This window comes from Schistocerca cancellata, chromosome 1 (assembly GCF_023864275.1).
Source record: "Schistocerca cancellata isolate TAMUIC-IGC-003103 chromosome 1, iqSchCanc2.1, whole genome shotgun sequence".
Lineage (NCBI taxonomy): Eukaryota > Metazoa > Arthropoda > Insecta > Orthoptera > Acrididae > Schistocerca > Schistocerca cancellata.
This window is the reverse complement of record NC_064626.1, coordinates 534,003,659-534,016,166: the sequence shown is the minus strand read 5'-3', so window position 1 is coordinate 534,016,166 and position 12,508 is coordinate 534,003,659.

Below are 12,508 nucleotides of genomic sequence, written 5' to 3'. Positions count from 1 at the left end.
AGATGTACCACTAAGCCAAGCTCAGATATCATCATCACCGCAGAGACCATCATTACCACTCTTCGCATCAAATCATATCGCACACACTCCTCAGACACCATCAACACCACAGAGACTAACGTTACCGCTCTCTACGTCAAATCAGATCCCACAGACTCCTCAGAATCCATCAGCACCACAGAGACCAGCGTTACTGCTGTCTGCATCAAATCGAGTCCCACAGACTCTTCAGAAACCATCAACACCTCAGAGACCAATGTTACCACTCTCTACGTCAAATAAGAGCCCACAGATTCCTCAGAAACCATCAACACTACAGAGACCAACGCTACCGCCCTCTGCATCAAATCAAATGTCACAGACTTCTCAGAAACCATCAACACTGCAGAGAACAACGTCACTGCTCTCTGCGACAAATCAGAGCCCACAGACTCTACGTGTAACCAGACATCCAGAGGTGAATACCAGGGTAGTACAGTCAGCTGCAGTTCAACAACCAGGGACGGTGACAAACCAGTTTTCGCATCAGACACACCATCATTTTGGAGAGACAGGCGTGGGTGTATCAGGAAATAGCCTGCATGGAGTACGTGGGCATCCAGGCAGTGATCAGTCTAGTCTGACAAACATACTTGGCTCTCTTCAACATAATCCAGCTTTCCCACAAAACCCACATAACGTGGACATAATTCAGCAGCAGGTGGTTGCTCCTAACACTATACATGAGCCTGGGTTTGTCCATTCAGAAACTGGCCAGACATTGCATTTCAACAATCCTCCATTCCATCGGCACAATCCAGTGTTTCCAAAAGGCGTACAGAACACTCGCATTAATCAATTCAGCCAAAGTTTTGCTGAAATACCACTTAACTCTCACCATCGACCCACCCAGCCAACAAATGTACATCCAAGCAACGACCAAATAAGTCATATTACCACTCAAGCATTTCTTCAACCCAGTATAGGATTTCCACCAAATGTACATCATGCAGACACAGCACAGCAACAACTGAGTGTTGCTAACTTTCCGACAAACAGCAATCCTCAGGCTATGCACTTACTTAACGCACACTCGACTGTCTCACAGTCAGACGATCTGAATGTGCAAAATCGATTTCAGCAGCCACAACAAAGTCATAGAATCTCACACAGTGTACCACAGTCAATAGTAAACATTGGGGAACCAACACTTGAAGAACTTGCAGCGTTATTGCCGGAAGTGTTTTATCAGCAGGTTCCACGCAGCCGTTTACCATCCACTTCAGGTGACAAAGAAGGCAACCTTCAGCACCAAGCAGAGCCGACGAAACACGAGATACAGGGAGGTGGCAGCGATGAGCACCAGCTGCAAGACGCTTCTAGTAGTTCACAAGTCTCGCTGGAAACTTCCAAACAAAAGTTGAAGGCCCAGGCTACCACAGATGACCTACGTCAGCAGTTCAGAGCAATGAAATTCATCCAGGGACTCCTGAAACATCACCAAAAAGAGCTGGCACAGTCTAAACCACTCCCATTACTCACCACCACCAGTCCGATTTCGAATGAGACGAAACCGTTAGCGGGTAGGTTTTCAGTCAGGCCCAGTCAGCAGCCGCATGACGTGGTCGATACTGAGCCGCAGCTGCTTCCTGACGTCAGCCCCAGCGCCTACCAGCAGCAGCTGTTGCTGTACCACAAGCAACAGCTCGCCTACCTCCAACACCTGCATCAGCTGCTCTCATCTACCAACACTGTTGGTGACACGAGCTAGAAGTGTTAAATCTGTTGGTGTGTCATCGAGCTTCGGCAGACTCCATTTTTCCATTAGTCTCATTCATTATTCCACGTGTATATAACACATTATAATTTTCCCTAATCATGAGTTCACCAGCGATGAAGAAGCGCTAAGATTTCATCTTATCCTCTACAAAAAATGATTTATTTTAATTATGTGCCACTCTTTAGTAATTACATTTACAGTGCTTTACGTTTATCTGTGTCTCGCATTCTTCTTTAAATAAATTAAACCACAAGTTAAGAAACGAAATAAATTCTTGTAATAAAGAATATTGTTTTCAAACCACATCTAAGTTTATATCTCTTATAACGGAAATGTGAACTACTTAATGATACAGCTTTTCTTTAAAAATAGCGCTAAGACTTCATTAGTTTGTCACGAACTAAACTTACTTACAACTGTATTGTATTTCTTGTTGTATTTTGTATATTTCTTCATTGAAATACATGTAATGTGTTGAAACTGTTGTAAGTGCTCTTATTTTATTGACTGTGCTGCAATGAAAATAAAATGTCCTCTCCAAGAGTTTTGTTTATTGAGCTAAAAATAAAAAAAATCAGAGTATTAACTGAATTTTAATAAATTGTAATTGAAAATCTTCATAAACCAAAAGACTCGGTTGTTTAAAGATCCGCTGAATCTACAGGAGCTGGACAGCCAAGAGTACTACGAGATGTTAAACTACGTTTATTTATGGTAACTGCAGAAAACATCACAAGCCAAGATCGCTAACAAGCGTTTTACTGGTTATCTGCTTTCAACAGGGTTTTGATATGATCATCGGATATTATGCTTTTGAATTTTTACGACATATCATCCATCAGTGTTACAAGTTGCTTCATATTGCATATGTACGACCCCTACCATGAAGATTACTACATATCGGCATGTCAAATGAAAAAGTATTTTGTACAAACATAAACATAACTTACTGCCCCGATTGCAAGTGTTCATGTTCACTATCAGCTGGCAGCTGACAAAAGTGGCGTAAGCACTCCACACTTATGCTTTTTTAGCGGTCTTGGCTTTTGAAGTTTTTTCCGGTTACCATACACTGCAGATAGTCCACAGACTGATCATGTGAGGAATATTACCTAGTATTTAGTTCGTAATAACTGCTATGCGAGACTTGCTTCTGATTAAAAATGATCGGTGTCATATGGCGACCTTGCTATAGAGCAGTGGTTTCCAAACTTTCTTGTAACACGACCCACTATCTTTCTGGAAACATTTTCGCGATCCAGTATATACATGTGTACACTCTACCACTACAGTGACTACGCATTAGTTAATAGCAATATAAAAATTATATACAATATGAAACCAAACTTAGTATTGTATGAAAAAATGCTTTGCTGAGTAATAATTTTGAAAATGGTGAAGGAAACATAATTAAAAAGAAGAAACAATATTTTGGCCCTTAATAATTTTATTTCATGCAAATTAAGTGGTGAACTTAATGACATTTGCGGTATTGTTTAGTCCTGGTGTTATTGGCACTTTCTATATCTGGGCTGAAGCTTGTTAGTTCTAGTTGTAAATCGTTTTCCACGAAAAGTTTCTTTCTATACCTGATTTTTTTTTGAAATTAGGCTAGAAAAGCACGTTCATATAAGTAAGTAGTTGTGAATTCCATTAGTTCCTTCAAAACTATGTTTGCAAGCACTCGATACTCTCCCTTTAATTTGGTCAAAAACGGGATTAGGCATAATTCTTGAAATAAAGTTTTCAAAGGAGAATCACACGGTAGTTCTATCAGGGACTCTTCCATAGATGAGGACAGTTTCAACTTTTTAAGCTCGTCCTCTTCAAACGGATTTCTTATCCATACCACTTCATCAGGAACTTTCGGAAAGTAATACCTACAACAAGAAATCAACATTAAGTAACACTCTTGAATAAGCAAACAACTATCAGTGGGATTAACATGAAACTATCTGATTCTTTTGAGTTTGCTATGTGGGGGCAGCCTATCATTTTGAAAATGTAGGTGGTTGAACTTAATTGTTTATTTTCTGTATTGGGTGAAAAACAATAACATGAAAATATAAACATCTTTAATAAGAAATACATCAAATCTAAGTGATTACTAGTAAAATTATTTCAGAATAAGTGCCTGAAACTGGAGACCAGAGCTTCAAGATGTTCCATCACAGCAGCTGCTGGTTCCTCGTTAACATTGATTCCACGTGTTTCTAAGAAATCATTGAGGACTGGGAATGCATCAAAACAGCTCTCTTTCACTTTACTTGACCATCTTAGAAGTTTTTTAAAAGTTGCTTCTATTTTATCTTGAACATAGAACTTGTGGACATTCTTCCCTTGCAGCGATAAATTGATGCTATTAAGAGCACTGAATATGTCACCGAAATATGAAAGACTTATCAGCCAGTTTTCGTCATTTAACGTGTCCAAGAAACTGCTCACATATTTAGCATCACTTTTGTGCTCCAACAGGAAGATTCTCAGCTCATCTCCAAGCTCAAATAATCTTGATAGCATTTTCTCTCTTGACAACCAGCTTACTTCACAGTGCAGGAGAAGTGTTTTGTACACACTGCCCATTTCATCGCACAGTATGGCAAACAATCTTGAATTTTTAGGTCTAGATTTAATGAAATTCACAGTTTTTACTGCGTCATTAATGGTTTTTATTAGGCTTTCAGACAGACTTATACATACAAGGGCCTCTTGGTGCAGGCTGCAGTGAGTCCACTGAACAGAAGGGGCAACTGCCCTAACTTTGGCATATCAAACCTGAGTAAACGTCAGATATAGCACGGGCACCATCAGTAGTCAGTGGAACACATTTTGCCCATTCTATTTCATTTTCTATCATAAAGCCATCAAGATATTTAAAAATTTCTTCCCCTGTTGTTGTCATTGCCAAACATTTACAAAATAGCATTTCTGCTTCTACATTCCCATGAAATTCAAACCTAACAAAAGCTAAAAGAACAGCCGCACCCACTATATCTGTGTTTTCATCAAGCTGAAGTGAAGAGTAGTCACTTTGCTTGAAAACTGTGATCACGGACTGTTTTACAAACTATGACATTTCATCGATCCTTCTCTTTACCGTTGTGTTTTGTAGGGATATTTCGTCAGTCTTGTGTGCTTTTCGCTAAATAAAGCATCAGATATTATTTTGGCCGCTGGTAAAGTAATACTGCCGCGCGGGGTAGCCGCGCGGTCTGGGGCGCCTTGTCACAGTCCGCGCGGATCCCTCTGTCGGAGGTTCGACTCCTCCCTCGGGAATGGGTGTGTGTATTGTCCATAGCGTAAGTTGATTTAAGTTAGATTAAGCAGTGTGTAAGGTTAGGGACCGATGACCTGAACAGTTTGGTCCCACAAGATCTTACCACAAATTTACAAATTTTACAAAGTAATACCCTCTCTGACGGTGTGACTGCCCCCTTTTTGGCTATCAATAATGACAGTCGATATGAAACGATTGTAGCTTTTTGTTCCTCAGAAGTCGATTTTGTCATCACCGATTTTGACTTTAAAAATTCTCGTTTTTTGTTTCGGAAAAAATCGATTGACTTACTTACGTATCCTGGATGTTTCTTCTATACATGTCTTTTCAGTTATGAGGGTTTCATACTCTCGTTAGCAAGTACTTCAAAGCACACAACATACTGAGGAAGCGGCTCTTGAACTGTGCCAGAAAACGCAAACCCATATTTCAAATAACCATCCTTGTATTTACGGCCGGCTGGTGTGGCAGAGCGGTTTTAGGCGCTACAGTCTGGAACTGCGCGACCGCTACGGTTGCAGGTTCGAGTCCTGCCTCGGGCATGGATGTGTGTGATGTCCTTAGGTTAGTTAGGTTTAAGTAGTTCTAAGTTCTAGGGCACTGATGACCTCAGAAGTTAAGTCACATAGTACTCAGAGCCATTTGAACCATTTGTATTTACGAAAACAAAATTTTGCCTTCTTCTGGAAGGAGTTCAGTTCACTAACTTCACTAACACAGTCACATTTAGGTGTATTACATAATGCACTGGTACCGCATGTGTAAGGTTTGTGGTAAATTTTAATCCACACGTTCACAGTCAAATAAAATGAAACAAGCCGCCACAATAAACACGCATGCACACACTATACCAACAAACAAACAAAGCACGCTGTCACAGCCATGAGTCACATTGTCGCAAGTGGAAGGGAAAGCGATGTTGCATTATCGCAATTTCCGATGAGTCCTGCGCCTGCGCTGTTCTCGTTTCGCTCAATGACCGTTATTAAGCCACAAAAGTTTCTTGCTTAGAATGATATTGTACATAACTGTTCAGATTATAAAACTTTCCCACAGTTTGGGAAACACTGCTATAGAGGATGCTGTGGTAATGGTAAAAATGGAAATGAGCGTATAGAATCGTTGGCCGGAAGGGCCCAGTCGGGGAAGTTCGGCTGCCAAGTGCAAGTCTTATTTCATTCGACGGCACATGGGACGACTTGCGCGCCGGTGATGAGGATGAAATGATGATGAGGACAGCACAACACCCAGTCCATGACCGGAGAAAATCTTCGAACCGGCCGGGAATCGAACCCGGACTTGCATGGAAGGCAGGCACTTTACCACCAAGATAAGCAGGCAGACTGCTGTAATGGTTGTTCCACGGCACATGATAAGTACCCGATAGGCATCAAATTTTAATCTGTTATACACATACAACGCAGCGAAGTCTTCAACAGAAGCAGTAGACTGCAATCCATTAGTAACATAGGGCTACACAGAAGCTGGTAGCTTCAGAATAATCTGAATCCGATGACGTTTGTAATCGACAGGAAGAGTAAGCAGTAAGCCCGTTCGTGAGAAGTTTCCGTATTACTGAATAGGAAGAGCACTGATGTTTAAATAATGTTTATGATGTCAAGATAATTTACTTATTGCTTTTTCCTGAAATGAAAATAAGCAAAGAAATAAATTTATTGGGCAGCGGAACACTCCAATGTGAGCTGAGCAAACCATCGATTTCTCTCTTTAACGTACACAACTGCGACATTTACCTCATTATTCAAGGATCCCCCTGTTCGATAACCGTATAGTAAGGCAACAAAAGCGCTTGCTTTTGCAAAATCAATCACGCGGAAAGCATACTCCATCCGAGTGGTGGACGTACTACTCGACTTACGCAATGGACGCTCAAGTGCTGCTTACGTCATGACAAGAAACATAAAACGGAGGTCGTAAACATCAAAATTTGTGGTGTGGGACAGTAAAAAAGAAATTTAAAAATCGTTTAAAATATAACTTTCAAGCTAAATGTTAGCCGCTCCAACCGGAAGAAGTGCTTTGTTAGTGTTCCACAATTTTCACAAGTTTTATTGAGATAAATTGACACTGGAGTGTAGAAAATGTCACAAATTCAGCTAAGTAAAACATCCCTGCAATTCACACGTATATTTTCGTATGTAAGCCGACTTCCGAATTTTCCTCTGTTTGACACCACGCATGTCAGATAGGTCCGATTCAAAATTCTAGATTACAATACCTTACTGTTCCTGACGTTTTACCATAATCTTTTGATGACTATGTCATCAATGTTCCTGTTTATCGTGATATAGCGTAATTTCGAAGGTTTGCAAGTGCCTCTAAAATCTCGTACTACGTCGTCAATTGTAAACTTATTTCGTGACTTTTTGAAACCTTAGGCAACGATGTTGTTGTTGTTGTGGTCTTCAGTCCTGAGACTGGTTTGATGCAGCTCTCCATGCTACTCTATCCTGTGCAAGCTTCTTCATCTCCCAGTATCTACTGCAACCTACATCCTTCTGAATCTGCTTAGTGTAGTCATCTCTTGGTCTCCCTCTACGATTTTTACCCTCCACACTGCCCTCCAATGCTAAATTTGTGATCCCTTGATGCCTCAAAACATGTCCTACCAACCGATCTCTTCTTCTAGTCAAGTTGTGCCACAAACTTCTCTTCTCCCCAATCCTATTCAATACCTCCTCATTAGTTACGTGATCTACCCACCTTATCTTCAGCATTCTTCTGTAGCACCACATTTCGAAAGCTTCTATTCTCTTCTTGTCCAAACTAGTTATCGTCCATGTTTCACTTCCATACATGGCTACACTCCATACAAATACTTTCAGAAACGACTTCCTGACACTTAAATCTATACTCGATGTTAACAAATTCCTCTTCTTGAGAAACGCTTTCCTTGCCATTGCCAGTCTACATTTTATATCCTCTCTACTTCGACCATCATCGGTTATTTTACTCCCTAAATAGCAAAACTCCTTTACTACTTTAAGTGTCTCATTTCCTAATCTAATTCCCTCAGCATCACCCGACTTAATTTGACTACATTCCATTATCCTCGTTTTGCTTTTGTTGATGTTCATCTTATATCCTCCTTTCAAGACACTGTCCATTCCGTTCAACTGCTCTTCCAAGTCCTTTGCTGTCTCTGACAGAATTACAATGTCATCGGCGAACCTCAAAGTTTTTATTTCTTCTCCATGGATTTTAATACCTACTCCGAATTTTTCTTTTGTTTCCTTTACTGCTTGCTCAATATACAGATTGAATAACATCGGGGAGAGGCTACAACCCTGTCTTACTCCTTTCCCAACCACTGCTTCCCTTTCATGCCCCTCGACTCTTATAACTGCCATCTGGTTTCTGTACAAACTGTAAATAGCCTTTCGCTCCCTGTATTTTACCCCTGCCACCTTTAGAATTTGAAAGAGAGTATTCCAGTTAACATTGTCAAAAGCTTTCTCTAAGTCTACAAATGCTAGAAACGTAGGTTTGCCTTTTCTTAATCTTTCTTCTAAGATAAGTCGTAAGGTCAGTATTGCCTCACGTGTTCCAACATTTCTACGGAATCCAAACTGATCTTCCCCGAGGTCGGCTTCTACCAGTTTTTCCATTCGTCTGTAAAGAATTCGCGTTAGTATTTTGCAGCTGTGACTTATTAAACTGATAGTTCGGTAATTTTCACATCTGTCAACACCTGCTTTCTTTGGGATTGGAATTATTATATTCTTCTTGAAGTCTGAGGGTATTTCGCCTGTCTCATACATCGTGCTCACCAAATGGTAGAGTTTTGTCATGACTGGCTCTCCCGAGGCCATCAGTAGTTCAAATGGAATGTTGTCTACTCCCGGGGCCTTGTTTCGACTCAGGTCTTTCAGTGCTCTGTCAAACTCTTCACGCAGTATCTTATCTCCCATTTCGTCTTCATCTACATCCTCTTCCATTTCCATAATATTGTCCTCAAGTACATCGCCCTTGTATAAACCCTCTATATACTCCTTCCACCTTTCTGCCTTCCCTTCTTTGCTTAGAACTGGATTTCCATCTGAGCTCTTGATATTCATACAAGTGGTTCTCTTGTCTCCAAAGGTCTCTTTAATTTTCCTGTAGGCAGTATCTATCTTACCCCTAGTGAGACAAGCCTCTACATCCTTACATTTGTCCTCTAGCCATCCCTGCTTAGCCATTTTGCACTTCCTGTCGATCTCATTTTTGAGACATTTGTATTCCTTTTTGCCTGCTTCATTTACTGCAGTTTTATATTTTCTCCTTTCATCAATTAAATTCAATATTTCTTCTGTTACCCAAGGATTTCTATTAGCCCTCGTCTTTTTACCTACTTGATCCTCTGCTGCCTTCACTACTTCATCCCTCAGAGCTACCCATTCTTCTTCTACTGTATTTCTTTCCCCCATTCATGTCAATTGTTCCCTTATGCTCTCCCTGAAACTCTCTACAACCTCTGGTTCTTTCAGTTTATCCAGGTCCCATCTCCGTAAATTCCCACCTTTTTGCAGTTTCTTCAGTTTCAATCTGCAGTTCATAACCAATAGATTGTGGTCAGAATCCACATCTGCCCCAGGAAATGTCTTACAATTTAAAACCTGGTTCCTAAATCTCTGTCTTACCATTATATAATCTATCTGATACCTTTTAGTATCTCCAGGATTCTTCCAGGTATACAATCTTCTTTTATGATTCTTGAACCAAGTGTTGGCTATGATTAAGTTATGCTCTGTGCAAAATTCTACAAGGCGGCTTCCTCTTTCATTCCTTCCCCCCAGTCCATATTCACCTACTATGTTTCCTTCTCTCCCTTTTCCTACTGACGAATTCCAGTCACCCATGACTATTAAATTTTCGTCTCCCTTCACTACCTGAATAATTTCTTTTATCTCGTCACACATTTCATCTATTTCTTCATCATCTGCAGAGGTAGTTGGCATATAAACTTGTACTACTGTAGTAGGCATGGGCTTTGTGTCTATCCTGGCAACAATAATGCGTTCACTATGCTGTTTGTAGTAGCTAACCCGCACTCCTATTTTTTTATTCATTATTAAACCTACTTCTGCATTACCCCTATTTGATTTTGTATTTATAACCCTGTAATCACCTGACCAAAAGTCTTGTTCCTCCTGCCACCGAACTTCACTAATTCCCACTATATCTAACTTTAACCTATCCATTTCCCTTATTAAATTTTCTAACCTACCTGCCCGACTAAGGGATCTGACATTCCACGCTCCGATCCGTAGAACGCCAGTTTTCTTTCTCCTGATAATGACGTCCTCCTGAGTAGTCCCCGCCCGGAGATCCGAATGGGGGACTATTTTACCTCCGGAATATTTTACCCAAGAGGACGCCATCATCATTTAATCATACAGTAGAGCTGCATGTCCTCGGGAAAAATTACGGCTGTAGTTTCCCCTTGCTTTCAGCCGTTCGCAGTACCAGCACAGCAAGGCCGTTTTGGTTAATGTTACAAGGCCAGATCAGTCAATCATCCAGAATGTTGCCCCTGCAACTACTGAAAAGGCTGCTGCCCCTCTTCAGGAACCACATGTTTGTCTGGCCTCTCAACAGATACCCCTCCGTTGTGGTTGCACCTACGGTACGGCCGTCTGTATCGCTGAGGCACGCAAGCCTCCCCACCAACGGCAAGGTCCATGGTTCATGGCAACGATATCTCCTTCAAAAACGATCGTTCCCTAATTTGCCTATATAGTTACGTGAAAAGGGGTAATTGTTTGAAAATTGACGTACCTTACGGGTGTTGTGCGTAACTTATTTCGTGATTTACACATAATGTAAATAACTAACATATCGTGTCAAATTAGGTTTTTCTTTTAAAAGGATTGTCTGTATTTACCGTAAATTAACGCTATTCTCGAGTTTGTTAGTGATGATAACCTTAAAAACATTTCAGAGTAACAGTGTCAGACTCATAAATCAAAAGAGACTCAGCAAGTTTAGAATTCTTTGTTAACTATTATGTGAAATATTGCACCTGCCATAATGCAGCCCCATTGTGTAAGGTTGCTGTTTGGTTCCAGCAAGCAACTGGAAATCGCTCTGATTACTGTCAAGCGATTGGAAGCTTATGTGAATGGGTATAATGGAGCTGGGGGCTATTTGGAGTCATGTACCAGAGATACCAAAGGTACTTCCAATACGATACTCTCCTGAGCATACTGTATCTTCTGTAGGAAGTACAGGGTTTATCACTACACGTCCCCTTTGAATGGCTTGTCGATGGTAGGTCAAGGTGCCCTGTGTCTGGGAGACAGGAACCAGGGAGTACTTGGGGTGTTACGCCCATCCCCTCTAACCGACATGTTCGAGGTGCCGTTTAGTACTGAAACTGAAATTGAGTCTGTGATACTTCAACCGTTGGGAAACCTATTGCGTCCCGTGTCACGGGGTGCGACGAGGAGTGGGGGACATGGTGGAAACGCAGAAGGGCAGGAGTCTATTAATCATAGGCAGCTCAAACATGCGGCGAAGAATGGTCCTCATTGTGTATCCCTACGGGGCTTCGTTCAGCCTGTTGAAGAGACTATTCAAGCAGCCATTCAGAGTACAACCAACTGCACTTGGTGAGGCACATGTAACACACGATGTCTGCCTTCTGGGCTCAGAGGTCATACTTCGATCATTCCACGACTGGTAGTAAAAGTTGGGAAGATCTGCTTTGTTCATGGAGATCCAGCCCGCAATATTGTTCTCAAAACAGATTGTGCCCCCCCCCTCCCTCCCCCGCGTTCAGAGTCAGGAGTAAGGCTTGAACCAGAAACTGCAAAGATTGTGTGACACTAGAGGTTGCAACTTCCTAGGCTTCTCAAGCCACATAGCGCAGGGATCTGTAAGATCCCCCTAAATAGGTGAAGTGTGCATTAGACAACAGAGGCTGCTAACCAGGTAAGTTGAATGTGACTTTTAGATTAGGGGACTCTTCATCCAATCCAGATAATAATATCAGAAGGAGACCAGCAATATGAGTGTAAGATCCAAACAGAAGCTTCCAGTGGACGAGAGTTTTATATTCCTAGTGATTAACTGTCAAAGCATTCGCAATAAGTGCTCCTGAAATTCGTAGAAACAGAAATATGGTTAAAACCCGAAGTTGACTACAGTGAGATGTCTGTGGAAAGTTTAAGCGTATATCGAAAGGATAGGCAAATATGAAATGGAAGTAGTGAATTTATAGTAATAGACAAGAAACTCAAATCCAACTAGATAGAAATTCAAGCTGCATGGAAGACTGTTTGGGTAAGAGTCGGTATCAGGAGTGGACATAAATTACAACTGAATACTTGCCTCCTTATGTAATAGAAAAATTTAGAGAAAATGTCAGATCGTTAGTACATTAGTACTCTAATCATACGTTAATCCAAGGAGACTTTAATTATGCCAGAATCAATGGGGATAATTAGAATTTTGTTAGTGGTGAACGT